Genomic DNA, 27,029 nt, shown 5'->3' with positions numbered 1-27,029 from the left:
TGCAAGACAATATGGGAAACTAGTGTATTACTTGATCCTATACTTATAGCAGTGTAAGTGATTGGGCCTGGTATTCCAACCATGAGCCATACTCAGAAGAGCATTTCTATTGCCATGAACCTTGAACTACATGAAGGGAATTGGTATATTTGTCTGGGTCTCACATAAATTGCCTTGCACCTTCAACTAATATTCCTTACACTTTCACCAGCTCAAATGATTTGCTCCCTAATGTCACACTTTCCTGGCTGAAGCACACAATACTGACCGAAATAAGCTCTCACACTGAGCTAGAGATCCATGCCTGATAACAACTTCCCTAGCCCACTACTTCTTTCTTACTCTTTGGTTTCTTCGTACTATCTCACTCCCAAGTGAATTTCGTGAATTTTCCCATTACTATCAATAGGGTGCAGCTGCGGCAGCTGCTGAATTTGAACATGAGCAACCAATGTTCAAATACGGCCTTTGTCATCGACTTGACCAGAAGGCTTAGGCAGATTGCCATCTGGTCAGCCTACCCTCCCTTATCAGTTGTTATGTTAAAAGGGTTCTCTAAATTCTCTGAAGGAAAGGAGAAAAACAAATGTGAGAAATTAATGTCACCCATCCCCATTTCGCACCTGGCTGAGTTCCAGCGGGAGGAAATCCATTGCCCCCAGCTCCATAGCCTGAAAAAGTAAAAGAACATATGATCTTTCTAGCCAGCTAGAAACTCAAGCTATCAATCTTGGATTTTCTATTGTGTATTTTACAGCAGCTGAATTCAGATAAAGAAGACAGCATTTATTTCTTTTTTTATACATTGGTCAACAGCTCCACATTCTGGACATACCTATTTATTGCAGCAAGTGATGTGCAACAATGTTTTTTAGGCTGCTTCATTTATGCAGCTGTCTATGTTTCTGAATCAGTGATACCAGGGAAAACCGGGAACAATTTGCATGAAATAGATATGAAGCCATGATTTTTATCTGCTTTGTAAAAAGCTTGTAGACAGGTAATCCTTGACTTACAACCATTTGTTTAGTGACTATTCAAAGTTACGATGCTGCTGAAAAATATCCAGTCTTTACTCTTATAACTGATCCTTGCACTTATGACAGTCACGCACCCAATGTTCACATGATTGCAACTCAGGTGTTTGGTGACTGACTCACATTTATGACTGATTGGAACATCCTGCAGTGTTGATTTATGGCAAAAAAGCGCCATAAATTTGGAAGAATGGATTTGCACTTACAACTGTGGCGTTTGCTTAATGAGCCTGGGTTCACTCAATGACTGTGGCGATTCAATTAAAAATGGTTGTAAATTTGAGTCTGAATTCTGGTCTCAATTATGGACATTAGTCGAGGACTACCTGTATCTCAAGTATCCCAAAACAAGAAGGCAGAAGTGGGAACAAAGAGGAAACTGAAAGGACAATCTGTACCAGTGGTGGGTTGCAGGCGGTACGCCCGGGTACTGTTCCAGTACGGTGTTCCGGAGGGCCCACCCACCCACCTCAGCTTCTTACCTGTCCTTTAAAGGCTTCCGCGCTTCCGCGCATAGCACATACAGCACCTGCATGGCACTCCACTGAGCAACTGGAGCATCATGGAGGCTTGTGGAAGCGTTGCTGGCAGGTACAACGCATGTGTGCACTGTGCGCACATGCACGAGCACTGTGTGCATCCATGTGGGCAACGCCAGACCCGCTCCAACCATACTGGTTGGAACAGGATCCAGAACCCACCACTGATCTGAACATAATAGTTCCTCCAAAGAAGCTGCACATAACACATTTATTGCCTCACTAGCTTAGTATAGCAGTTAGACTTATATACCGCTTCATAGGGCTTTCAGCCCTCTCTAAGCGGTTTACAGAGTCAGCATATTGCCCCCACAGTCTGGGTCCTCATTTTACCCACCTCAGAAGGATGGAAGGCTGAGTCAACCCTGAGCCGGTGAGATTTGAACCACCGAACTGCCAACTAGCAGTCAGCTGAAGTGGCCTGCAGTACTGCACTCTACCCACTGCGCCACCTCGGCCCTTCTAGTAGTAGGCATTCTGACCCACCTCCTACCAGGTGTTCCTTGACTAGAAGTTGGCATGTGCTGAATTTTTGCATGCAAGTCCAGAGTATCATGTGCAAATTTATGAAGGAGCCTATTGGCATAGTATTTACAGGGCACAATCCTGTGTGACAACGTGTGTGGCTTTCTTACCATTGCCATATCCATTCTGCATCCCATTGCTTGGGAAGCCTCCAGCTCCACCACTATCCATACGTCCTGTTGAAGAAAATACACTGTAAAAACCAAGGCACAAGTAGAGAGAGAGAGACAGTGCAGTGGTTAGAATGCAGTATTGCAGACTAATTCTGCCAACTGCCAGCAGTTCAATTCTCACCAGCTCAAGGTTGACTCAGCCTTCCATCCTTTTGAGGTCGGTAAAATGAGGACCCAGATTGTTGGGGACAATAATCTGACCCTATAAACTGCTTAGAGAGGGCTGTAAAGCATGGTGAGTTGGTATATAAGTTTAAGTGCTGCTGCTATTTTTCCTTATCATTTGCTTAAAGCTCAGGTGGCAGGGCTGACATGGAAAACTGTTAATAATGACTTCTGAAGATGTGTAAAATATTTTTCTTGTTCAGATAAGGAGGGACAGAGAATAGCTAAAAATGTATGTTTTAAAAAAGAAAATCGAGCCTAAACCTTTAGAGAGATAAATCTTAGAAAACTCTCAGTAAGACTCTGTAACCACAGTTTTATAACTAAACCCCCTGTGGGTTAATTCCTAGGTTATCAAGCTGTGTTCAGAAATGAGCCCTGTTTGTAACTTGCTCATGGTAATCAGAAGCTAAGAATGTTCTGAATGCTTCCCTTGATAATCTTCTCTGATCCTGCTTTATTGCCACCTTCGTTCTTCATTTCCCTGGCACTAGTAACAATGTGAAGATCTGGCTGAACCAACCCCTAAAAGCAATCCTTTGCTACTTTCTTAATCCCTTGAGTAATGCAACAATACACTGTTATGCTATAGAGCTTACAGTATGTGATTTCCCAGGACTCCCTTGTTTTTATGATACCATATATCTGATGAACATGGATACATTAATATTTCAAGCTCAAGAACCCTAAATTATGGATTTCCCTGTTGTTGATACCATACAGATAGTCCTTGACTTATGATGACAGCTGAGTCCAGAATTTTAGTTGTAAGTTGTTGCAATTATTAAAACTTGATTTTAAAACATTTTTTACAACTGTCACAAAGTGAGTCACTGTGGTCATTAAGCAAATCACGTGACCTTTAAATGAACCATGTGGACCCAGCATGACTAATGGGCATTCTGCAAAGTTTCAAAATTTCATTGAAGCAAGATCGAAGAGTGACACACACGTGGGTTAGCATCACCACCAGATGGATTCATAACCGGTATGACCAACTGCACTCAACATGTAATTCTTGCATTGGAACTGCATCTTCATGGAGGGAAGTATGCAGTGGGGTACCTCAAGGCTCTGTCTTAAGCCCAGTACTCTTCAACAACTTCATCAATGATTTGGATAAAGAGTTAGATGGGGAACTCATCAAATTTGCAGATGACACCAAGCTGGCAAGAATAGCCAACACTCCAGAAGACAGGCTTAAGAAACAGAAGTATCTTGACAGATTTGAATGCTCCAACACTGGAAATTTTTAAGAAGAGATTGGACAACCATTTGTCTGAAGTGGTGTAGGATTTCCTGCCTGAACAGGAGATTGGACTAGAAGACCTCCAAGATCTCTTCCAACTCTGTTATTCTATTCTGTTCTGTTCATAAATGTCTCCTTAAAGAATCATATTTATGGGTGAGTAATTGGTTCTTCTTCATCATGGGCTTTGTGATTCAACACATATATGAAAGTCATATGTTACCATATCTGAAGATGGGCAAAAGATCAAAGAAGGATAAGATTAGCTTGCCAAAAATGCTTACTGAGACCAAAGGTGCAATTTGTAATGTCTGATGAACTGGAAAATTGCAACCATGTGGCAGCCTATGAGATAAAAAATACAATAATGAGAAAAGGCACCTGCTGAGGCTAAGGTATGGCTCTCATGGAATGACTGTGAACTCTAATAAGATGTGGGTTTCCTGCCAAATCATAATTGTACTGTGACCCACTGGGAGAGATTAAAATGGTATATGAATGTCTTTCCAGAGTCCATATTTCAGATCTTTCTTAAAGGAAACCATTCAGCAAAGAGAAAAGAAAATGCAGTGGATACTATCTATTTACCTTGTTTATTTGACAAACCTCCTTATTTATTGTTTTTATTCCTGCTGGGAGTCTTGCATTTGCAGCAATGGATGAATGGATGGATGAATAAATGGATAAAAATAAACTGTCCACTGAATATGAAGTGCCAGATAAAGTCCATTAAAAGTGGCCTTTGGATTTAGGAAAAAGATGAGGAGGAATACCTCATAAAGTAAAGGGAAATCAGAATCCGCAATTGACAGGAAACAATGGATGATGTTGCCCCATGGAAAGGTAATAAAACTCATGTCAACCTGAAATACCAGGTTTTCTGGCACTTCTGGATAGTCTATTAAGAACTAAATGGATGGCTTGCAAGAAACAATAGAAGGAGCGGGTAGCTATAGACTCTAAGGCTTTCAACATCAATATGGATAGGACCAAGATTTAAAAGTGGGCCATAACATCCCTCCAAAGTCTTGGCTCAGAGCCTGTTTCTGGAGATGCCCTGAGCCAAGAGCCCTAATTTTTATGAGCCTGCAAAGACAAGGCTTATTTTGATGCCACCTTTCTGACATTCCCTTGAAAGACGTTTAAGATGAGACAGAGAGGGGGGGGGGTGGAGGGAGGGAGAGAGAGAGAGAGAGAGAGAGAGAGAGAGAGAGAGAGATGATGATGATGATGATGATGATGATGATGATGATGATGATGATACTTCTTTAGAGCTTAGAAGAGAACAAAGAATGATGGGAAGAAAGAGTCCAAATTTTACATGCTGAATACTATGAAGGTTCAGGTTTTTCCGTCTGAATGCTAAAAATAGCTCTGGAATATTCTGTATAGGCCTAACCAGTATAGAACCCATACGGGTAACAAGGTGAAATTTTGCTCTTGCTTTTAAGCAGACAGCATCAATTTGAGCAATGTAAGTATGTGAGCTGGTGTATCAAGTTAGCTTACTCTTTTTGTGTTGGATTCTAATACAGTGTAGGAAATGACCTGGCTAAGCCTGAGGGAGGGGGCCAAACGTGTCATAAGTCATGAGTCCCTATGTGCTCACAAAATATCTCAGTTCAGCCCACCTTGAATGCCTTTTTAATTCCTGCTCATTTCCCTTGACTATTAGGAGTGCAGAATCCTGTAGAGAGCTTAACCGTAACAATAAATCTTTATATTCATTTGAACTGCCTGAATCATCTGATTTCCCTGGTGCTTGACATCCAGGTTGTTTTCAACATAGAACCATTTGTTTAGCGACCGCTGGAAGTTACAACAGCACTGAAAAACATTACTCAACATCGGTTCTTGCACTGCAGCAGCACCAGAGTCATATGATAAAAATTCAGGCACTTGGCAACCCGCATGTATTTACAATGCTTGGAGTGTCCTGGGATCATGTCATTGCCACTGGCAACTTTCCCAGCTGGTTTTCGATAAGCAATGTCAATGGGAGAAACTGGATTCACTTAATGACCACATAATTCATTTAACTGCAGTGATCCACTTAACAACCATAGCAAAAAAAAGTCAGTAAATTGGGTGGGATTCACTCAACAACAATCTTACTTAGCAACAGAAATTCTGGTCTCAGTTGCAGTTGCAAGTTGAGGGCTACCCTCTATATATTTCAGGTGTCCCAAAAGTAATCTACTGGGGAAGCTGAGATCCGATTACCTTTTTTGGAAGTCTTGCCTCTTGCTCTATGACCTGTGGGATGATAGACTGAGAAGTCAGGCCTCTATATATTTTGCAGATGAAGCTTTTTGGGTGAAATGGAACAGAATGGAAGAGAAAGGGATAGGGATAGGATGGAACAGAACAGAACAAAATAGAACAAGAACAAGAATAGGAATGGGAGTGGGAATGGAATGGAGTAGAATAAAATACAATAAAATAGAAACTATATTGTCACTTCAATGTCAAAAATCAGCATACATTAAAATGAAATTTCATTACATTCAGCTCTGAGAAGATATTATGCACACACACACACACACACACACACACACACACACACACACACGAAACAGAGAAACATCTTGCTAGTTTAAATGCATACATATATTGGCGGGAGGGAAAAGAAAGCTGCAAATTTACAAGATGGATGGCAGAAGGCCCAAAGCTGTCACAGAATTTAGTAGTCCTGCTATAGGTCTTTCAAAACCTCCTCTCAGAAGGGAGCAACGGAAACAGACCATAAAGTGGGTAAGTGGGGTTTCTAACAATGCTCCGAGCTCTAAGCGCACAGTGCTTATAAGCAGTATCCTGAATAATAGGAAGCAAGCTTCCTATAATCTTCTCAGCTGTCCTTACCACTCTCTGTATGGACCTTCTATCTAAGACACTGCAGCTACCAAACCAAACAGTGATGCAGTTTGAAGCACCAGAGGGCAGGACAAGAAACAAAGGGTGGAAACTAATCAAGGAGAGAAGCAACTTAGAACTAAGGAGAAATTTCCTGAAAGAACAACTAATCAGTGGAACAATTGCCTCCAGAGTTTGTAAATGCCCCAACACAGAAAGTTTTAAAGATGTTGGATAACCATTTTTCTGAAGTGGTGTAGGATTTCCTGCCTAAGCAGGGGGTTGAACTAGAAGACCTCCAAGTTCCCTTCCAACTCTGTTTTTCTATTTGCTAGACACATTTGTTAAAACATCCTCAATCATGCCTCTGTAAAAAGTGACCAGGATAGGAGGAGAAAGATGTGCTATCCTCATCTGAAGCAGGAAATGCAGACACCAATTTGCATGCTTCACTAAAGGTAACATATGAATAGACCAAGTCAGATTGTTAGTTATCTGCACACCCAGATATTTAATACTATTGACCACCTCCACAGCTGCAGCCTTAATACAAAGTGGCATATAATTATGCCAGCTCTTTCTAAAATCAGCAATGATCTTTTTATTAATAATGCATGCAAATCTGGCGTTGTTCATCTTTTTTTTAGTAACAAGCTAAAATTCTAAAGAATGACATTTTGCACATTCACACTAATAACAGTCACATTATTATAGTCATATATACATGTATACACTCTCTCACACACAGATTCCAAAGGAAGAAACTGAAAACATGATTTGCATAAGAAAAACACTTTAAAAAGAACCTATCACAATAAATAGAAATAATAGGTTAATTAGGCTGACTGCTGCCAAGTGTTATGAGTGAAAACCAAAATATTCAAATGGACTCAACAATAGCTATCAATTAAATAAACAATCTAAGATCTCATATAAAAAGAAAGAAAAATCTGCAAACTAATCATTACAAGACCTGATCCCTAAGAATCTTAAAATGAAAGAGGCGCCCAAATGTTTCTAAAAAGTCAACACAGGCAAAAGAAGGGTTGTTTTTAACCAAGAAATGCAATTAAATCACCTGGCATACTTTGAGCATGATGTGTTTTGCACAGAAATATTAAGAGAAAAAAATGTAGAAACATCTCACCAGTCCAAAGTCAACTTCAGTTTAAAGTATTTATGGAGCACAAAACTATATGTGGTTTGCTGCCTTATCTGAGGTTTGTGCTTTCTTAAAATAAGAGTTGTTGACTATGATTGTTTAGTTTTATAGTATAGATTACTCAACGAATCTGAAATTTTACTTTTATAGTTAAATATAAGTTTTGAAAATGCTAAGGTATTAAACTGTCACAGTCAAGTTTACATTTGTTTTAATTCAGATGGATTTATTAGTGTGTGAGATGATTCTTCTAGTAATTTGTATCTTGTTCTAATGTTACCATACATTATTCTGCAAAAAAAATTCCATATAATTTCTGTATTTTCTAATGTGTGTGCATCTTTCCTTACTTTTATTTCCCCAACATTTTAGAAAAGAAGTGCCTCTTCATCTGGGAGAAAGTGTCATAAAAAATAAAGAAAAATATCCAATCCAGGATTCTTACCTCCCAAGGGGAGACCTTGATGGGGATAACCAACACCTGTGAAGCCTGGAAAGCAGAGATGCATCATGAGTTTGGACAATGTTCATTTCTTTTCAAACTAATTTAATTCATCAGTGGTCATATTTCATTTCTAGGTGAACAATGCATTTTTAGATAATCACGTCAAAGCAGCTTTCTTTGATCTAATATCGGCTAGATATTTTTATAGACTAGAGCAGTGATGGCTAACCTTTTTTTGGCTTGGTTGCTGAAAGCGAGCATTTCCGTGCGATAGTACGTGTGTGTGTCCCAACACCCATAATTTAATGCCCCCGTTGCGCCCGCTGTCCATGCGCACATGATCCCACCTTGTTTTGGGCCTATCAGACTCCGGAGGCTTAACTGAAGCCTGGGGAGGACGAAAACGGCCTTCCCCCGGCTCCCCCAGAGGCCCTCCGAAAGCCAGAAATGGATCATTTCTGAACTTCCGGTAGGCCCATTGGGCCTGTTTTTCACCTTCCCCTGGCTCCGGAGGCTTTCCTGAAGCCCGGAGAGGGCAAAAACGGCCTCCCCCGACCCTCCAGAAGGTCAAAAATGAGCTGGCCAGTGCACGCATGCGCCCTGGAGCTGACCTAGAGAAACAGCTTGCGTGCCCACAGATATAGCTCTGTGTGCCACCTGTGGCAAGTGTGTCATAGGTTCGCCATCATGGGGCTAGAGCATAATAAGTGCTCTGGGCTGAGAAAGATATGCTGACCCAATGTTAAACACTTCAGATGACTTATCAGTCTATACTAAGTTTGTTTTTTAACAGATTAACAGAGTTGGAAGGGACTTTGTAGGTCATCTAGTCCAACCCCTTACCCAAACAGGAGACCCTACAACATTTCTGACAGATCTAAGTCAAACAAGTTTCATAGTATTTCAGATTTCTTTTTAATGCCAGACAGATGAAGCATTTGCTTAAGATAACCTGTTTGGTTGAAATATTCCACAACTGTCTCCCAAATCATTGGGCAATAGTTCCTGATGTATCTCTCTGCACTTAATCAAACATAGTTTTTATTTACTAGTCTTCACTAAGTGCCTAATCTTACAAAATGTTTTAAAAGGGGGATCTGTGTATTTCTTCAAAACACTGATCAGGTGGCTTCTTTCCCATATCTATAAAGATGAGCAGAGGTCTGGATTTAGGCAATATCAAATCTTCATGTTCTTGTTAGAAATACTGTTGTAATCAAATGTGGTCAGCAAATTGTCTGTGGCTGGTCTGTCTAACCATTGGAAAAATAGAGCCAGCTGGCTCCTATTCCTGGCATGGAATATCATAAAAGTCAAGCAAATATCTGATTTTGAAGGTAATGTTTTAAAATTCCATCCATCTCTAATCTTTGTGCAGCCAAATATATATTAATTTTCCTTGGTCTTATCTTCTACCATCAAAGGTCCAGAGGAGGCATCAATACCGTTGCTCTTTCAACAGTCTTCTTAGTTTACAGTGGGAGGGTCCCCAACATGTGGGCCGCAGCCTATTTGCACCTGGGCCACATGAGTGGCCGACTGGTATGCATGCATGTATGCATGCACAAAGCACCTCGTGTGAGCATCACAGGGGGTCACAACCCCACTCATACAAGTATCGCAGGTGCTCTCATCTCTACTTGCACGGTCAACAGGTGCTCATGCACATGTGCCTGCCCCTCCCACAAAATTATTCCCTCTTTTCCCCTCCCCACCAGCTCTGGGCCACTAACCCAGAAAGGTTGGGAAACTCTGGTTTACATAGTCCAGCAGATAACTGGTACTCCTCTATGTACCAGCAGCTCTTTCTCTGGATGGGCCTGTTATCATGATGATTCACTCTGTTTTTTCCAGTTCCATCAGCTTTAACTCTTCCCTTTCCAATGGATCATGTTAAGTCTGAAGTCACAGCCTTTCTTATTTGTGCATACAGTGCAATCATTTGGGGCACAAAAATCCATTAGTAATTGCATTATTCAATAATGCAAACGCAGTTAGGCTTAATAAATTAGTTAATTTTTCACCACTAATTTCTCCTACAGTTCTGTTTGCTTGATAACAGAGAACGGAGAGGTGAAATCGCCCCATTTTGTGCTAAAGCGGCCAATAACCAAAGGAATTTCCATGGGCTTTGTCTCACATGCATTTAACTACAGCACATCTTGAAAGCATCTTTTTCCTAGTTTTTCCTCTTGTAACAAGTGAGATAGGCGTAAGTCATTCCAGTCTTAAAATAGGGGTTTTCCCTCCTTATCTGGACAGCATCTAAGAACAGTCTTATGGTATAGAAAATTTCTTACATTTCATCCCTCATTATCTTGAAGAGAAATCAATTGATTTCAGTAACTGTAAACAAAGTTATTTGAAGCAGGACAGGAATCAACAGTGGGGTAGCAAATTGTATGTAATTGCATGTAATCCTCTGTTGACTCAAGGATGAAGGTAGAGAATGTCAACTCATTGGAGAGAAGACTTCAAAAATCCAATACTTATCTCTCAACTTTCCCATGATATTGAGCTCAACATTTCCCAATGTTGTTTTTTAAGTAGGTGTATGTAGAATGTGCCATCACAGAACATTGTGACCTTGACTGTTTTAGATGTTCCAAAGGTGGTACAATGTGTGTAATGATATATGGGAATGGCATTGGGAGGGGTGGGGGGAGAGGCGCTCCTTAGGGAATGATCAGATAAGAAAAGGCATAGCCTTAAGCTGCATAATGGGCAGAGGAAGAAACTCAGAAAGGAACTTCAATCATTTCTCAATCTGTAAAAGTGGTGAGAGATTTGTACTTTCAGATTTGCAAGAGTCTGTTAATAAAGTAATAAATCATAATTCTTTGCAATAAAGTAGAATTAACTCATCTGGTCATGCCTCCTGTCTGGTCCCATCCACCTAGGAAGACTGACAATGTGAAATGTTCAGAATAGGCCTGTTTTTATGTTGGATTACTGTACTTGGAGAACTCCAAGTCAGAAATGGTATTCAGCTGGTTCTCTCTGGTTTGGGCAAACCAGTAGCGGACGCTACAGGAGGCTCTGCCCACCCACCCTGACATAATGTGCAAGCACTGTGCATGTGCAGAAGGTGATGCACATGCACAGATGTGGTGTGTGCACTCACGAACTGGTTGGGAAGATAAGTGAATCCCACCCCTCCTCTGAATGTCTATTTTGAACATGGAAGAGTGCGTGCATCGAAACTGAACAAGAAAGGCCCATCATACCAGTTCCATATCCAGCTGGCATCCCGTAACCTGTGGAGGGATAGAAAAATTTAGACAGAGAAGCATTAGATAGTAACATCAATCACTTCAGGGGGAAAAATGTAAAAGAGGGATTGCCAAAATCTAAAACCCGAGCTACAAGTATTTTCCATTATTTCGAAGAGGGATTGCTATTAAAGTCCTGCAGTAGTTGTTCACTTAGTAGACAAATCTGTGACCTCAGGCCCACAGGCTCCTCCAAGTTTGTTGTTCCAATCTCCTTTCTAAGTTGTCACAAAAGGGAACAATGATTAAATAAATAGGTAGTCATCTCCTAGCCCTGTCCCTTTTTTGGCCTGAAGCCACTGAAAAGGTAGTGGGGGTCCTCAGCTCTGAAAAGAACTCTGCATTTTTGCTAAGTCTCTTTTAAATCCCCTCATCACTAATATCTGGTGAAGAACTTGATTGTTAAGGGATGCGATGGTCTAGTGGGTAAGACGCTGGCTTGTCAACTGGAAGGTTGGCAGTTCAAGACCCAAGCACTGCATGATGGGGTAAGCTTCTGTCCTTGCCCCAGCTCCTACCAACCTAGCAGTTCAAAAGCATGCAAATAGATAAATGGGCACCACTTCAGTGGGAAGGTAACAGCATTCTGTGTGCCTCAGTGTTTAGTCATGTTGGCCACATGACCACAGAAGCATCTTCAGACAACACTGGCTTCCACAACTAAGAAACAGAGATGAGCATTGCCCCCCAGAGTCAGACACAACTAGACAGGAGAAACCGTTATCTTTACCTTTTCTATGCTCAGAGTTGGGTTCATTACGCTCAGAGACAATGAGGCCTACTCAGGATAGAAAGAAATCACCTGCTCTTTCTATCCTGAGTAGGCCTCATTGTCTCTGATGCATATTTAGCGAAAACAAACTGTCAGTGTAGATTTTGAACTGACAGATTGGAATCCTGCTGTCAACAAAGGCATTTCTCACCTGGCTTCCCTGGTTTGCCCCCAAAACTTTGTGGAGCCCCAAATCCGTTTTGTGGAGTCCCAAATCCGTTTTGTGGAGTCCCAAATCCGTTTTGTGGAGTCCCAAATCCGTTTTGTGGAGTCCCAAATCCGTTTTGTGGAGTCCCAAATCCGTTTTGCACTCCTGCAAGGATAAACAAGGAAAGCTAAGACTTGTGTGTGACTGCAGGCAGATTTAAGGTTATTTCCCTGAAACCATACATTTTGTTTGTACTGACAAAGCAGAGGAGTCAAAATTTTGCACCAGTTCTTTCAGACTAGATTGCTTACGATGAATGCAGCAGCAGAGAAGCAGAATGGGCTTATCAATCACCGTTACTGTGCTGCTCTAGAAATTCTAGCTGGGTTATTATTCAGATAAAAGTATTGAATGAGAGAGAACGAGTCTCTCTTTAACTGATGGGAAAATGGGATGGAAAAAAATATGAAACAATTACTTTAAAATAAAGAGGTCCACATTGTGAACTTGTTAGTGGGCATGTGCAAAAAGTTTGGAGATTGCAGTGGACTGTTCAGAGTGGTCCATAAATGGCTTGGACCTTCCAACCTAATCTGAATGTTTCAAGCATTTTAGAAATGGTTCGTCCTCAAACAGTCCTTCTTAGGTTACTCAAATCCCTCAGAATGAATCAAAAGGGACAGTTATAGCTTCAAACTTTCTCTGAGGGAAAATTTGGCACACCCCTGAGTGCTAGAGATGCCTAGGTCTACATTCAGTCTAAATACCAAGGCGGGCTAGACTTATACACCTTCTAGAGGGAGGATCAAAATCTGCAAGGTAGAGGGTGCTGCATAACAATAGAAGCACTTCTTCTTTTGCACATGTATCAGCATAACACTGTACTAGCCATCATGAATATTAGTACATTGCTTACTTCTTAACATCAGTAGAACATATTTCGAAAGCTTCATAACTATTGTGGATACATAAATAACTTTCTGCAAATACCTAACACGTACAGTTAGTCCTTGGCTTATGACCAGTTGCTTAATGACAATTTGAAGTTACAGGAGACCCTTCCAAAGGTACTTGTGCTCTAGTTCTGAATTCTACTGGCTGCCCCCCCCCCCACACTCACATACTTTATGTGACCAAATGTTGGATGTTTGGCCTGCATGTATGGCTGTCATGTTCCAGTGTCCTGGAGTCACATGAGCATGTTTTACGCTGTTTTTGTTCAAAACATGCATTTATTTCTGGTTTTGGCAAAAACAGCCCATGGTGGATTCACTTTATGACAGCTGCATTTGCTTAATAACCACTGCAGGGAAAAGATAATAAAAATGGGTCTGGTGATGCGGAAAAGTCATAAAATGGGTCTGGTGATATGGTGACCTGCTTTACAACTGTCACAACTATAATGGGCAGGCTCCATTACAATTGTAGGGCAAGTGGAGGGCTACTTGTGTTCAGGGACATCAGGAAAATGTAGCATTTTCCATCACTCTTTTAGCTTTCCGCTTCTATGGTGTTTGTCATATATTTAAGAGCTGACTCCGTCAACGTATTCCTTCTACTCTATGTCACCAAATGCAAAAGAAGCTCCAGTCCTTTCAAGTTTTTAGAAAGCAAATACAAGTATTTCTGTTCCAGTCAAACTTTAGCCCACAAATACAAAAACAACCAACCCAACCCCAAAAGTGTTATACTTCTTAGATTTATTTAATTTATCTAGCTAAACTTACCTTGTCCTGGAGAAATCCCTTGGGATCCAAAGGCAGAGTATTTTCCTATGTTGATAAAAGACAAAAATGAAAAATGTAAACAGAAGGATAATTACAGGTTAACCTGTACTACAAATTATGACCAATATTGCTTTTTAACTTTTACCATATGCTAAATATAATATGAACCAGGAAAAAAAATCCCTGGGATTGTGCCTCCTCATCTATGACACCCACTGGTTCTACAGATCACTTAACAGCTATGCCTCAATTTAATTTAAAGTGTTGTTACAGGGATAATTTGGGGTGGGTGGGGGAAATCTCTCTGCTTTCAACTCCTTAATAGCAGGGGATAATATGGAATGGAATGCAAAGGAATAGAATGGAACAGAACAGAATGGAGGGGAAGGGAGGGGAGGGGAGGGGAGAAGAGAGAATTCTTTATTGGCTTGGCTATTGTGATTGGACATCAGAGGTGGTATTCAGCCAGTTCTGACCGGTACTAGTGAACCGGTAGGGGAAATTTTGAGTAGTTCGGAGTACTGGCAAATACCAACTCTGGCTGGCTCCACCTCCATCTATTAGCTGCCTTCTGAGTCCCAGCTGATTGGCTGGGTCTTCTTCTGTTGCCCTGCACCAGAGAACGGAGCTGGAAAGCAGGTTAGTGGGGTAGGGAGGGAATGCAGATTTTACAGTATCCTTGTCCTGAAGTGGGGTAGAAATGGGGATTTTGCAGTATCCTTCCCCTGCCACGCCCACCAAGCCACACCATGCCAGTTCTAATCTCTTCTAGACGTTCCACAAATCTACAGTGCCATTTAGGACCAGTTCCAGCTCCCTCCCCCCGCCGGTCCGCACATTATCAAGATGAAGAGCAAGAGGAGGGATTCTGGGAGTTGAAGTCCACAAGTCTTAAAGCTGTCAAGTTTGAATACAAAAAACCTGGGTTTTTTCTCCTAAAGGGTTAGGGGTGCAAGGGTCTTGACAGCTTTAAGACTTGCGTACTTCAATGCCAGAGTTCCTAAGCCAACATGACTGGAGGAGGAATTCTGGGAGTTGAAGTCCACAAGTCTTAAAGCTGTCTAGTTTGAACACAAAAAAACCTGGGTTTTCCCCCCTAAAGGGTTAGTGGTGCAAGAGTCTTGTAACGACAGCTTTAAGACTTGCGTACTTTAATGCCAGAGTTCCCGAGCCAACATGACTGGAGGAGGAATTCTGTCCAGGGAGTTGAAGTCCACAAGTCTTAAAGCTGTCAAGTTTGAATACAAAAAACCTGGGTTTTTTCTCCTAAAGGGTTAGGGGTGCAAGGGTCTTGACAGCTTTAAGACTTGCGTACTTCAATGCCAGAGTTCCTAAGCCAACATGACTGGAGGAGGAATTCTGGGAGTTGAAGTCCACAAGTCTTAAAGCTGTCTAGTTTGAACACAAAAAAACCTGGATTTTCCCCCCTAAAGGGTTAGTGGTGCAAGAGTCTTGTAACGACAGCTTTAAGACTTGCGTACTTTAATGCCAGAGTTCCCGAGCCAACATGACTGGAGGAGGAATTCTGTCCAGGGAGTTGAAGTCCACAAGTCTTAAAGCTGTCAAGTTTGAACACCCCTGGGTTTTTTTTTCTAAAAGGTTAGGGGTGCAAGGATCTTGTAACTTGACAGCTTTAACACTTGCGTGCTTCAAATGCCAGAGTTTCTGAGCCAACATTTTGGTTGCTAAGCAAGAGCGTTGTTAAGTGAATTTCACCACGTTTTACAAGTTGGCCACGCCTACCCAGTCATATGGCTGGCAAGCTACTCCCACCCGATCACATGGCCAGCAAGCCACTCCCATCTGGTCACATGGCTAGCAAGCCACTCCCACAAAGCAGGCCACATCTAAGAAGAGGTTCTAAAAAATTTTGAAACCCACCACTGCACCACGCCCACAGAACTGGTAGTAAAAGTGTTTGAATCCCACCACTGTTGGACGTACAAAAAATTTATCTCCTGTGCATAAGCTTTCAGTGTTCATACAACCAACAAAGTGACGTCATAGATCATGAATTGTAAAATACAATCATCAATTATCATTAATATCAAATAAGAAAGCCAGTTTGAGGCAGAGGTTAAGGACACTGGGCTAGAAACTAGGAGACCAAGAATTCTAGTCCTGCTTTAGGCACAAAACCAGCTCTCTCTATCTCTTGGCCTTAGGAAGGAGAGGCAAATCATTTCAAAAAATGCTATCGATAAAATGGCAGGGACTAAGCTAAGAATTCTTGGATTTATGAGAGAAACAAAAAGAGGGAACATTGTGGTTGAAAGATCATCTTGCCATCCAGCTGTGGGATTATTATTTTTTTACTACCAGTTCTGTGGGCGTTGCTTGGTGGGTGTGGCAGGGCTTGGTGGTGTGGCTTGGTGGGCGTGGCAGGGAAAGGAAGGATACTGCAAAATCTCCATTCCCCCCCTACCTCCAGGGGAAGGTTACTGCAAAATCTCCATTTCCTCCCAATCAGCTGGGATTCGGGAGGCAGAGAATAGAAGGGGCGAGGCCATTCAGAGGTGGTATTTACTGATTCTCCGAACTATTCAATATTTCCGCTACCGGTTCTCCAGAACTGGTCAGAACCCGCTGAATACCACCTCTGATGCAATCATTGAAATCGAAGAGGTATTCACTCTGTCCCCTTCCCACCTATATCTGATAGATGAACCTTGTTCTAAACACATTTCAAAACAACATAACACCTCTGCAGTTCCCTAATCTCCCAGTGTCTTTATACAACAAGAGGCAAAATATCTTTGATACTACATCAAAGACATTGCATAATAACTGATAACAGAGGCAGAGGGGGATAATAATTTTATTTTATTCCTCTTTTGAAATACAGGTACATTTTTAAAGTGAGTTTTGCTCCATTTTATGACCTTACTTGCCCTCAGACTGTAATCACTCCAGTTGCTAATTTAGTTTCATGGTTGCTAATTGAATCTGGCTTCCCCATTGACTTTGCTTGACAGAAGTTTACAAAAGATAGTCACATGACCCTGGGACAATGCAACCATCATAAAAATGTCTGAATTTTGATCACGTGTCCATGCAACTATTAAAAGAGTGAAAAAGAGCCATAAGCCATTTTTTTTCAGTTCTGTTGTAACTTTGAATAGTCCCAAAATGAACGCAAGCTGAGGCCTGTAAAGAGAATATCTTCCCCAACTTGCCATTGTTATCCAACTTACCAGCTTTGGCTCCAGCTGGTCTCATTCCAGCTCCTGGTTGAAGAGCTCCTGCACCTGAAAGGCAGGATACAAACAAGGGAAGCTGAAGTTAAGGACATCCATGGGGCAAGGATGGCAGCACTGAACCACAATCACTTTTAATATGTATCCTTTCATGTGCACAATTCATATAAATGTGTGTGTGAGAGGGGTTTCAATCATGCACCTTTAGCCACTCTCTGGACATTTTTGACCCATCCACATACCTCCCTTCCTTCTTAGTTTAGTTTCAGAGTTCACTTGAGTTATAAACTAGAAGTGGATTATTTGAAACAGGAAGAAATGAATAGTGCAGTGATGGCTAACAATTTTGTTGTTCTATGCCGAGAGTGGTCACACACGTGCAACAGTGCACCTGACACCTCCCCGTGCGCCTCACCCCCTGCACACGCACCACCACGCCCTGTTTTTGGCCTAGCAGGCCTTCCTGCAGTCTCCTAGGACCAAAAACAAGTGGGGGGGGGCGCCCCCCTATGCATGCATGCAGAGGCCCAAAAATGAGATGGCCAGTGGGAGGTGTGCGGTGGAGCTGAGTTGGGGCAACAACTCACATGCCAGCAGAAAGAGTTCTGTGTGCCATCCGTGGCACCTGTGCCATAGGTTTGCCATACTAGGAATATTGAATGATTGTTGCTAGATTATTACCTCTTCCAAAAGAACCACATTGTGTTATGAAATTAGCTCAATTTCTATGTACAAAATTTTAAATCAGTCATTGGAATAGGCTTTGACAATAAGGGACCTCCATCAATTAAGTAGCATCCAACTCTTTCTAAGAAGGCTGAGGAAGAGGGAATGACACAAAATACTTACCTCTAGTTAGAGATGAAAAGTAACCTCCTCCATGGCCACTTACTTGAGGTCTCACCCCTGAAATAAGTTGGGGGAAATTGGGAATGAGATTGGAGTCACACCAGGTTAAATCACAATTTGTTGACTAGGCCAGACAACACCTAAGCCTGTTTTCACAGATCTAAAGTAACTAAAATAACTAAGCAGCATAGAACCTGTTAGGGTTGAAGTGGTAAATTTGAAAGAAAGAAAGAAAGAAAGAAAGAAAGAAAGAAAGGAAGGAAGGAAGGAAGGAAGGAAGGAAGGAAGGAAGGAAGGAAGGAAGATAATGTAGGACAAGAAATGGCAAACTTTTTTTTATATTCCTAAGAAAATTATATAGACACAAATTACAAATTACCAGGGGGCAAATTATTTTTGGTACTGCTATTATCTGAACCAAAGCAGCTGGGTTCAGTTCATGATGATTGGATATCCATGCCTTGCTTAAGGTGCAAGGAGAAAAATAGCAATAGCAATAGTACTTAGACATATACCTCTTCACGATGTTTTACAGCCCACTCTACGTAGTTTACAAAGTCAACATATTGGCCCCAACAATCTGAGTCCACATTTTACCAACCTTGGAAGGATAGAAGGCTGAGTTAATCTTGAGCCAGGGGAATTGAACAGCCAAATTGTTGGCGGTTGGCTGTCAGCAGAATTAGCTTGCAGTACTGCATTCTAAACACTGCACCACCAGGGCTTTTAATGATGTCATCGGATTGTGCGAACAGATCCTATACATCATAGCTTTTCTGTCTTAGTTTAACTAACTTTAAATTCAACTGGATTACAATTATCATTTGCAGTTCTAAAAAGTCTATCGGGCTGAAAGCATCCTGTAATTGAAAGGACTGTCCAGGTTTAATCCAGGTTTAAAGGCAGGAAGTTTTAAACAATGATTGGCAGAAGCTATCAAGTTGGCTATCAATCTTTAGTATCTGGTTAGCAGATGAAAAAAAAAAGTCACATTCTCTGGTTCCCAATCTTATCTCAGAAGAATTTCTAAGTAGAAATAATTATAGTAATTATATATTTGCTTTTATTTATATAAATCACTATATGAATAGAATAGAATGACAGAGTTGGAAGGGACCTTGGGGGTCTTCTAGTCCAACCCCCTGCTTAGACAGGAAACCCTATACCATTTCAGACAAATGGTTATCCAACATCTTAAAAACTTCCAGTGTTGGAACATTCACAACTTCTGGAGCCAAGTTGTTCCACTGATTAATTGTTCTAACTGTCAGGAAATTTCTCCTTAGTTCTGAGTTGCTTCTCTCCTTGATTAGTTTCCATCCATTGCCTCTTGTCCTACCCTCAGGTGCTTTGGAGAAAAGCTTGACTCCCTCTACTTTGTGGCAACCCCTGAGATATCAGAACACTGCTATCATGTCATCCCTGGTCTTTCTTTTCATTAAACTAGTCATATATAGTTCCTGCAACCGTTCTTCATATGATTAACTTATGTAAATGCTATGCAATATATAATCTCCTTTGTCTTCTTTGAGGAGGAGGAGGAGATACAGCATCTCATCAAGAAATGCATATGCTCGTCCTAGATTTAAGCTTAGATTCAGAGAATGATAAATCAATGAACTATGAGTGAGGTTAGTTTAATCTGCTTTTTTGTGTGTGTTCTAAGTTCCAGTGTGTCTTTTGGGTAGAGGATTTTAGTAATTCCCTCTTCAGTAATTCTGTAATATTTCAGATGGTTGAATGAATCATCATTATCATCCAATTTCAAACAACATTCTTTCTTACTCAGGTCCTCCAATTTTTTTTGAATTACCATTCCCATTGTCCCAGACCGTGGATCCTGCTCCCTGGAAGTGATGGAATGGCAGGTCCACAGTGAACAAAGCACATGTACTCTTGTCTTCAACTGGCGCTGAGTGCTGTAGCACTTCAAGTTGCTATAACGCCTGATCCGTTTTGGTTGCTGAGAAAGCAATTTTCCTGTTGCCTCTGGTGGAAAACATCCATCGTTTTTTCATGACAAGTCTGATGGGGTCAAGTCTGGGCCTTTTCACAGAGCTGCTTTCAGAGCCTGACTCTTTCATGCCAAAGGATTATTTAATCGCTGTAGGGAAACATTTAGAATTTCTAAGCCACCCCTAGAACTGCAGTGTCTCCTGGCATAGGGAGCTGGCTGGCCTCCCTTTATGGCTTTGCAAGAGTGTTTCAGTGTTTCCCCCCTACTGAGGGCACTAAAAAGGCCTTTGTATGTAGAAGGTGGACAAGAGTACTAGAGGAATTTGGCATCTTTAGGGCAGGCAGCTATGTGGCATAGGTTGTACTATGCAAATTCCTATTCACACATGGAGTGGTCCTTTTGGATAGATTTGAGACACAGAAAGTTTGGCTGGGAAGTGGGAAGTTTGGTTGGGAAATATGGAAGCCCAGATAGGTTGAAACACTCTATGGGTAGTCCTTTACTTATGACCATTTCTTTAGCAACTGTTCAATGTTGCAATGAGGCTGAATAAAGTGATTTAGGACTAGTGCTTACACTTAAAACTATCACAGCATTTCCATAGTCAAGTGGTCGTAATCTGGATGCATATTTTTGATGTCAGTTAATACTAAATGACACAAACATTATACCATAGAAATTGTTAAAGGAGATATTTGAAGACTGGAGCCATAAATTAGTAACAACAACATCAAAACTGTAATGATGTCTGATTCTATGGTTAGACTATGTATAAAAGATGTTAATGAAGGAATGACAAATGTGGAACAAATTTTATCTGACAAAACAGAAAATACAGAATGTGAACCTACAAATGATAGGCCAAGAGAATGGTTTGTGAAAAAGACTCTTTTGGATATACAAAAGAAACTGTCTGAGGTTTTGAAAATTAAAATACAATTATAAACCAAGAGAATGACCTGGAAAATGTTTGCTAATTTGATCTACAAGAGAAGTTGGTTAAAGCTTGAAGAAATTTATGTGATGGGATAAGGGAGAGCTGAAGAGAAATCAAATCCTATGAAGATATTTGATTGTATTACAGATTAAGACCGTTAGAAGTAAAAGGAAGGATTATAAAGTCAGTTTATTTGAACAAGGTTAAATTAAAACTTTTTTTTGCAATATTATGGCAAACATTTATGGACAGTTAACACTAAGATTGAAAAGTTGATGTTTTATGGATTTGCTTATAGATAAGGGATAGGATGTTGAATGAAGATATATCTGTTTAATCTTATAGGGAATGAAGAATTATTAAATGTATTTATTTGTGATGAAGATTAGAAGTCACTTTTTATGTATGTTTACTTTTTCTTTATTGTATTCTTTCTTTTTCTTTTCTCCCCTAAAGTTTTTATTCTTTCTTTCAATTCTCTTTCTCTAAGTTTGTATTAGTTTTTACTATTGTAATTAAAATTCTTCATAAAAATATATTAAAAAGGAATAAACATATTTTAAAATAAATAAATAAAATAAAACAACATATTAAAATTAAATATTAAAAAGGTATGACAGCCCTTCAACCCTCATCGCATCATCACAATCTGTAATGTTGAATTTTGTAAATTCAAATTGGGGAAATGAAATCTTGATATTTTAGGACTTTAAATTCTTTAATTCTCATTGATTAGAGGCTGGCCAACCAGATTTGGAGGCCCTATGTTCTTTGGCATTCCTAAAAAAATCTTTAAAAATGCTTTTAAAAAGCTGCCTGAAATTTCCTGCTATTTAGACTAAAGGCATATCCTTAGTCTTCTAGAAGAGATGTGTCGAACTTAATTTCATTGAAGGCCACATCAGGGTTGTGTTTGACTGGGGGGGGGGGCTGGGGCCGTGGCCAGCCCGATGTCACGTGTTGGGGGCACCTATGGTTGCCCAAGGGCTCTGCCAGTGAAAATAGAGCTCAGGAGGGCCCTTCTGAGCTCCATTTTCACTGGCAGAGGCACCATGGGCTGATCCTTCACTGTTTCCAGGGTGGTCCCATGGGCCAGATCTAAGCATCCCGCAGACCATGAGTTTGATACCCCTGTACTAGAATGACAAAGCAGAGGATAAGCTTGTAAAATACAAAATCTGAGTAGTTGTAAGACAAAATGTTAATTGGGTCAGTATTGAACCTGCAAGATAAATAAAAGATAGCGGCTTCTCCCGATGTGCTGGCAATGAAACTCCCAGAAAAACCAACACATTGCCTGATGACTATATTTGGTGAATATTCTGGGCATTATAGTTTCAACATATTCAGAGAAAGAATCTGCTGATTAAAATTGCTTTATTAAATTTTAATCTGCAGGCTAAATTTTTTTTTTAATTCTCAACAAATGTCCTTTGTTTCCCTTGACATTTGAATTAATCTTGGCCTGATTTAGAGTGAAATTTATTTCTTTTTTGCCTGCTGCAAAATCTTTGTGGACATGAAATTTTATCTTTAAGGTTGGAAAATAAAGAACAAGGGCTGAAAATAGTGTAATACATTCAAATAAAAATGTGTTTATCATAAAAGAAAAAAAGTGTGTGTGAGGGGGAGAACCTCCAATCAATCTCTCTCTGTCTTCATATGTTAATAAGCCTAATGCATTTTGGACAATGTCTTCTTCAAAACCTCTTATTGTTTTCAACTCTTTTATGAAAAGCACCTACAGCAAACAGCAGCCACGTTCCTTGTGAGGGACTTCATAAATATTCTTTAAGAGCCTAGCTAGAAACACGCTCAGTTTCATTTTAAAAATATCATTTCATACAGTAATTAGAGGATTTCTCTTTTTGGTTCTTGGTGCTTTTCTTCTTCAATGAATTTATTAAAAAGAACATTGTTATAAAATTAAGACCGTAAAGTTTGGAGGTAGACTCTGTGGAACTTTGTTTTGTTGTACCCCGTTGGAAATAAATATACAGCACACATAATCCTCAAAATGTTTAATCATAAGAAATATTTAATTTGGAGGCATAAACAGATTTGGGATGAAACTAATCCTAGGGTCACAATATGTGGCATGCCTTGGTAAATTTTGCAACAGCTAAAAAATTCTATTAAGACTTTATATGTCCACTTAGTGCTGTGTTTAGATAATTTTACATTCCAAATAAAAATTTAAGAAAGTTCTCCTGCCTGGCTTTTGTTGGCAAGGTGGATTAACCTAATTTCTTCCGTTGGATATATCTGCTCTGCTTTGTTTGGAGGCATCATTTTGTTGAATAGAACCTTAGATTCTGCCTTCTCCAAATTACCAATGTTTCCCTAACCCCATGACACTCTATGAAGAACTGTTCCCTTATCACCCACCTCATCATCTATTACCTTAATCACTTCCATTTCTTCCTTTTTCCTGAACCATTTAGTGGAAATGAACACAGGTTGAAATTTACCAGCAAACTTGCACTGATCATGTTCTAATCCAGTGATAAATGAGGGACAGGCCATTCATTTTAATCACCTGGTTCTTGCTTTTGAGCCACCTCACTGAGTTCCTCTAACCAAAATATGTTGCTTTGTTATATACAAGGCCTTGCTGTTTCATTAAAAAAATAAATTCCAACGAAGTATGTCAGCTACATGAAATTGCAGTGGGTGAAACTACTGCAGACAAAAATCACATCGGATGAACAGGTCAGATATATCATCCGATGTGATTTTTATTTGCAGTAGTTTCACCCACTACAATGTCATGTAGCTGACATACTTTGTTGGAATTTTTCTTTTAATGAAACAGTGAGGCCTTGTATATAACAAAACACACACACATATATATGGAAAAATAGAACAACCATGAATTCTGATTCTTTGTAACTTTATAAAGCCACATTGTGTCTTTTGCATTCATCTTTTTAAATTTTCTTTTAAATTCCAATTATGTCCCATTTTCCTCATGTAAATGGGTCCACACTTGTGATAAAAATAAATAAATATATATCAGATTCTCCATTCATTCCTACCTGTTACGTACACTCCCTTTTCATGCACCATGGTCTGACTTACCTCCCTGCAGGCTGCATCTGGTCAAACACAAGAGCAGAAGCATAAGACAGAGATCCAACCTGGCCATTGTGAAATGCTGCAGTCCCTTTGCAAAGCCTCTGGGTGCCACACAATGTTGAGTGGGGAAAGGGATGGCTGCTTTTATCCCCTCTTCTCACTCCACCCACCTCACACCTTCCTTCCTCATTCACTATTTAGATGATCCTTCCTTTACGGGCCCCAGTTGATTTTGAATATAATTCCAAAAAGGGTTATGGGCTATACTAGTCCAATCCTCTTTAGACAGCTGTCTAAGATAAATTTGCAACAGTTTCTGCAAATGCTACCACGCAAAAACTATGACAGTTCTATCTATATAACCTGCAGGGACGATGAGCCCAGAAGTACGAATATCACTGTTGCACTATATTTAGGAATCATTAAATATATTGAGTTTGTAGTTGTTTTTGTAGAATAGAAATAATGTATGCCTTTTGGACGTACAAATGATTTGAACCTTTTTAGACACCGCATTTAATTACTGTAATTTCTTGGCAATAGTTCAATCACAATTTGATTTTTAATTGTAAACATCTACTATATGAACACCTTATATATCTATACATAGACACACAATGCTTCATAATCTCAACAGGCTGAGCAAAATGTCTGTCTGTCTATCTATCTATCTATCTATCTATCTATCTATCTATCTATCATCTATCTATCTATCTATCTATCTATCTATCTATCTATCTATCTATCTATCTATCTATCTATCTATCTATCTATCGTATCTATTTATTCTTGCAACAGTGTGCTGTACACATTTGTGGACATCAGATTTTCAGAAGGATACTGACAGGTTAGAATAGATTCAGAAAAGAGTACCAAAGATAGCATGTTCCCTGTAAAGACAGGCTGAAGGAATTTGAGAGGTTCAATCTGAAGAAAAGAAGACTAAGAGGATACATACTAAATGTTCAGAAGCATAAAGGGATACAAAAAAAAAAAAAAGATGGTCAGGAACTATATTTCACTGCCACCGAAACTAAAACCAGAAATAAAGAATAATAATTTGCATCTACCTAGATTTAAACATAAGGAAAAACTTTCTGATGATAAAGAAGTTTTCTACTAAACCATCTATCTATGGAGATTATAGGTTCTCTATCTCAAGAGGTTTTTAAAATGAGATTGAACAGTCACCCCTCAAGGATGGGTTCAGTGAGCTTTCTCTCGTATGCTGAGGGGTAGATTACATGATCTTTGTCGTGCTTTCCCACTCCGCAATTCTATAACAATATGAACATGAAATTTCTTGGTTCCATATACAGTAATCATCTGAGCAAGAATTTGGCTATTGGTTACTGCTGACTGTGTCTTCCATTGCACTAAGTCAGCAGGCTACTTTAGCAGAAACAGGGAAGATTGTGTGGAACAGATGTCTCTTAAGGGAGTGGGGGGATGGTTTGGTTGGTGGGAGGAATAGTTCAGAAACAATAACAAGTGGAAATTACTCTCTCCCCTCCTGCAATGCACCTTCATGCTTGGAATGCAGCATCTGCTGAAGCTACAGACCCTCTGCGGCTTTTTTAAAAAAAAGGGGAATATAGGATGAGCTCTACCTGTTCTTTCTTCTTCAAAACAACTCTGTAAAACCATTTGCAAAACCACCCTTCCTCATCCAACATAAATACTTGGGTTGGTTTCTCTTCCTGAATTTATTACATATCCGCCAGGATGTTTCATAAACTTTTGTATTAAGCCAGCTGTGTAATGTTCCCCCTCCAAGCTCCCCCTTTTTTCTTCCTCCTCATTTCTCCCCGCTAGCCCGTGTTTAAACTGTCTGGGATAGACACAGTCTCGGCTGTTGAACATTAGGTTTCCTGCCAGGTCTTGTTCCCAAAGTTGCCTCCAGCTCTCGTGCTGAAAGTTCGGCAGGCACAGTCTTTGCAAAAATGTTTAATGTGGACTAATATTACTTAGAGGCTTATTAGCTGATGATCTTTTCTGAGTGCCATTTCCACTCAGTTGCATTATGAGCCATGTACTTGCTAAATAGGTGTTAATGATCTGGAAACTTCTAACTGCAACATGGAGAGAATAATGCTGGCCAACTATACAAGGTTGTCTGTGCCACTGATTTGTGTATGAAAGGTAGGGATGGCTTTGGGATATGCTATATCAGTGGTCTTCATGTTTTAAGATTCAACTAGAGAAACCTGCAGTTGGCTCTCTTCCCATTCTACTCCTTTTTGGATCTTTCTGGTGTTTGCTAACTCTCCACTGTGACCCATGAAGCATCCTGCCACAGTGTGTACCCACACACCTTGTGTAAGTATGACCTCCCTATTGATTTGGGGGCCAACACATACAGTACATAGCCTTTTCCTGCTTTCCTAACTCTTAGAAAATGCATCTACATTCTTAGTCCATGACCTGTTCTATTTTCAGGGCAACTGCAGGAGATTTCATCCAAAATATCTCAATGTATGAAGGAGGAACAATTGCCACAAGAATGGGGTGCTTTACCGCAAACACATATGGCAAATTGGGGCTGGAAGGGCTGTTGGTTGGGTGCATAAACAAATCTACTTCTTCTCCTCTTGCAGTGTTTAAGTTCCAGAAATCACTGTCTGGGAATGCTTGTGGTGGCAGCGAGGGGAGGGGGAGGGTTGGTGGGGAGGAATGGGAGAGAGAGGGAGAAGGGGGGGGAAGAGGGAGGGAGGGAGGGAGAGAGAGAAGAAACACTTCCCATACTCCTCTATTCAACAAGATTGTGTTGGGGGGGAAACTAAATCAGCTTTCTAGAAAGACACAAAACTGGGACCCAAAAGTTATTAACCAAGTTGGATAGATTTTACAAGGCAGCAACATCCCAACTTTGTAGCCTACCAGTTCTAGGTAGACCAGACCAAAAAATCAACTCCAGATGTAGGCTAAAACTACTTTGGGGGGG

At 40.3% G+C, this 27,029-nt stretch overlaps 2 long non-coding RNA genes across 2 annotated transcripts; one reads left to right on the top strand and one right to left on the bottom strand.

Moving 5' to 3' along the window:
* Positions 1-619: 619 nt before the first annotated feature.
* LOC148046287 (uncharacterized) lies at positions 620-12,477 on the bottom strand. The gene is made up of 6 exons (XR_015696268.1): positions 12,344-12,477; positions 11,376-11,405; positions 8,149-8,193; positions 5,912-5,944; positions 2,212-2,277; positions 620-671 (listed from the first exon to the last, which is right to left on the bottom strand). It is a non-coding gene; the product is annotated as an uncharacterized LOC148046287 (long non-coding RNA).
* Positions 3,654-20,958, top strand: LOC148046286 (uncharacterized). Its single transcript, XR_015696269.1, has 3 exons — positions 3,654-3,844; positions 8,076-8,282; positions 19,903-20,958. It is a non-coding gene; the product is annotated as an uncharacterized LOC148046286 (long non-coding RNA).
* The last annotated feature ends 6,071 nt before the right edge of the window (positions 20,959-27,029 follow it).

This window comes from Thamnophis sirtalis, unplaced genomic scaffold (genome assembly GCF_051295495.1).
Source record: "Thamnophis sirtalis isolate CommonGarterSnake01/CBP01778 unplaced genomic scaffold, rThaSir2_p1.2 scaffold_4, whole genome shotgun sequence".
Classification (NCBI taxonomy): domain Eukaryota; kingdom Metazoa; phylum Chordata; class Lepidosauria; order Squamata; family Natricidae; genus Thamnophis; species Thamnophis sirtalis.
The sequence above is the reverse complement of the archived record's forward strand: the minus strand, read 5'-3'. Positions and strand labels throughout refer to the sequence as shown.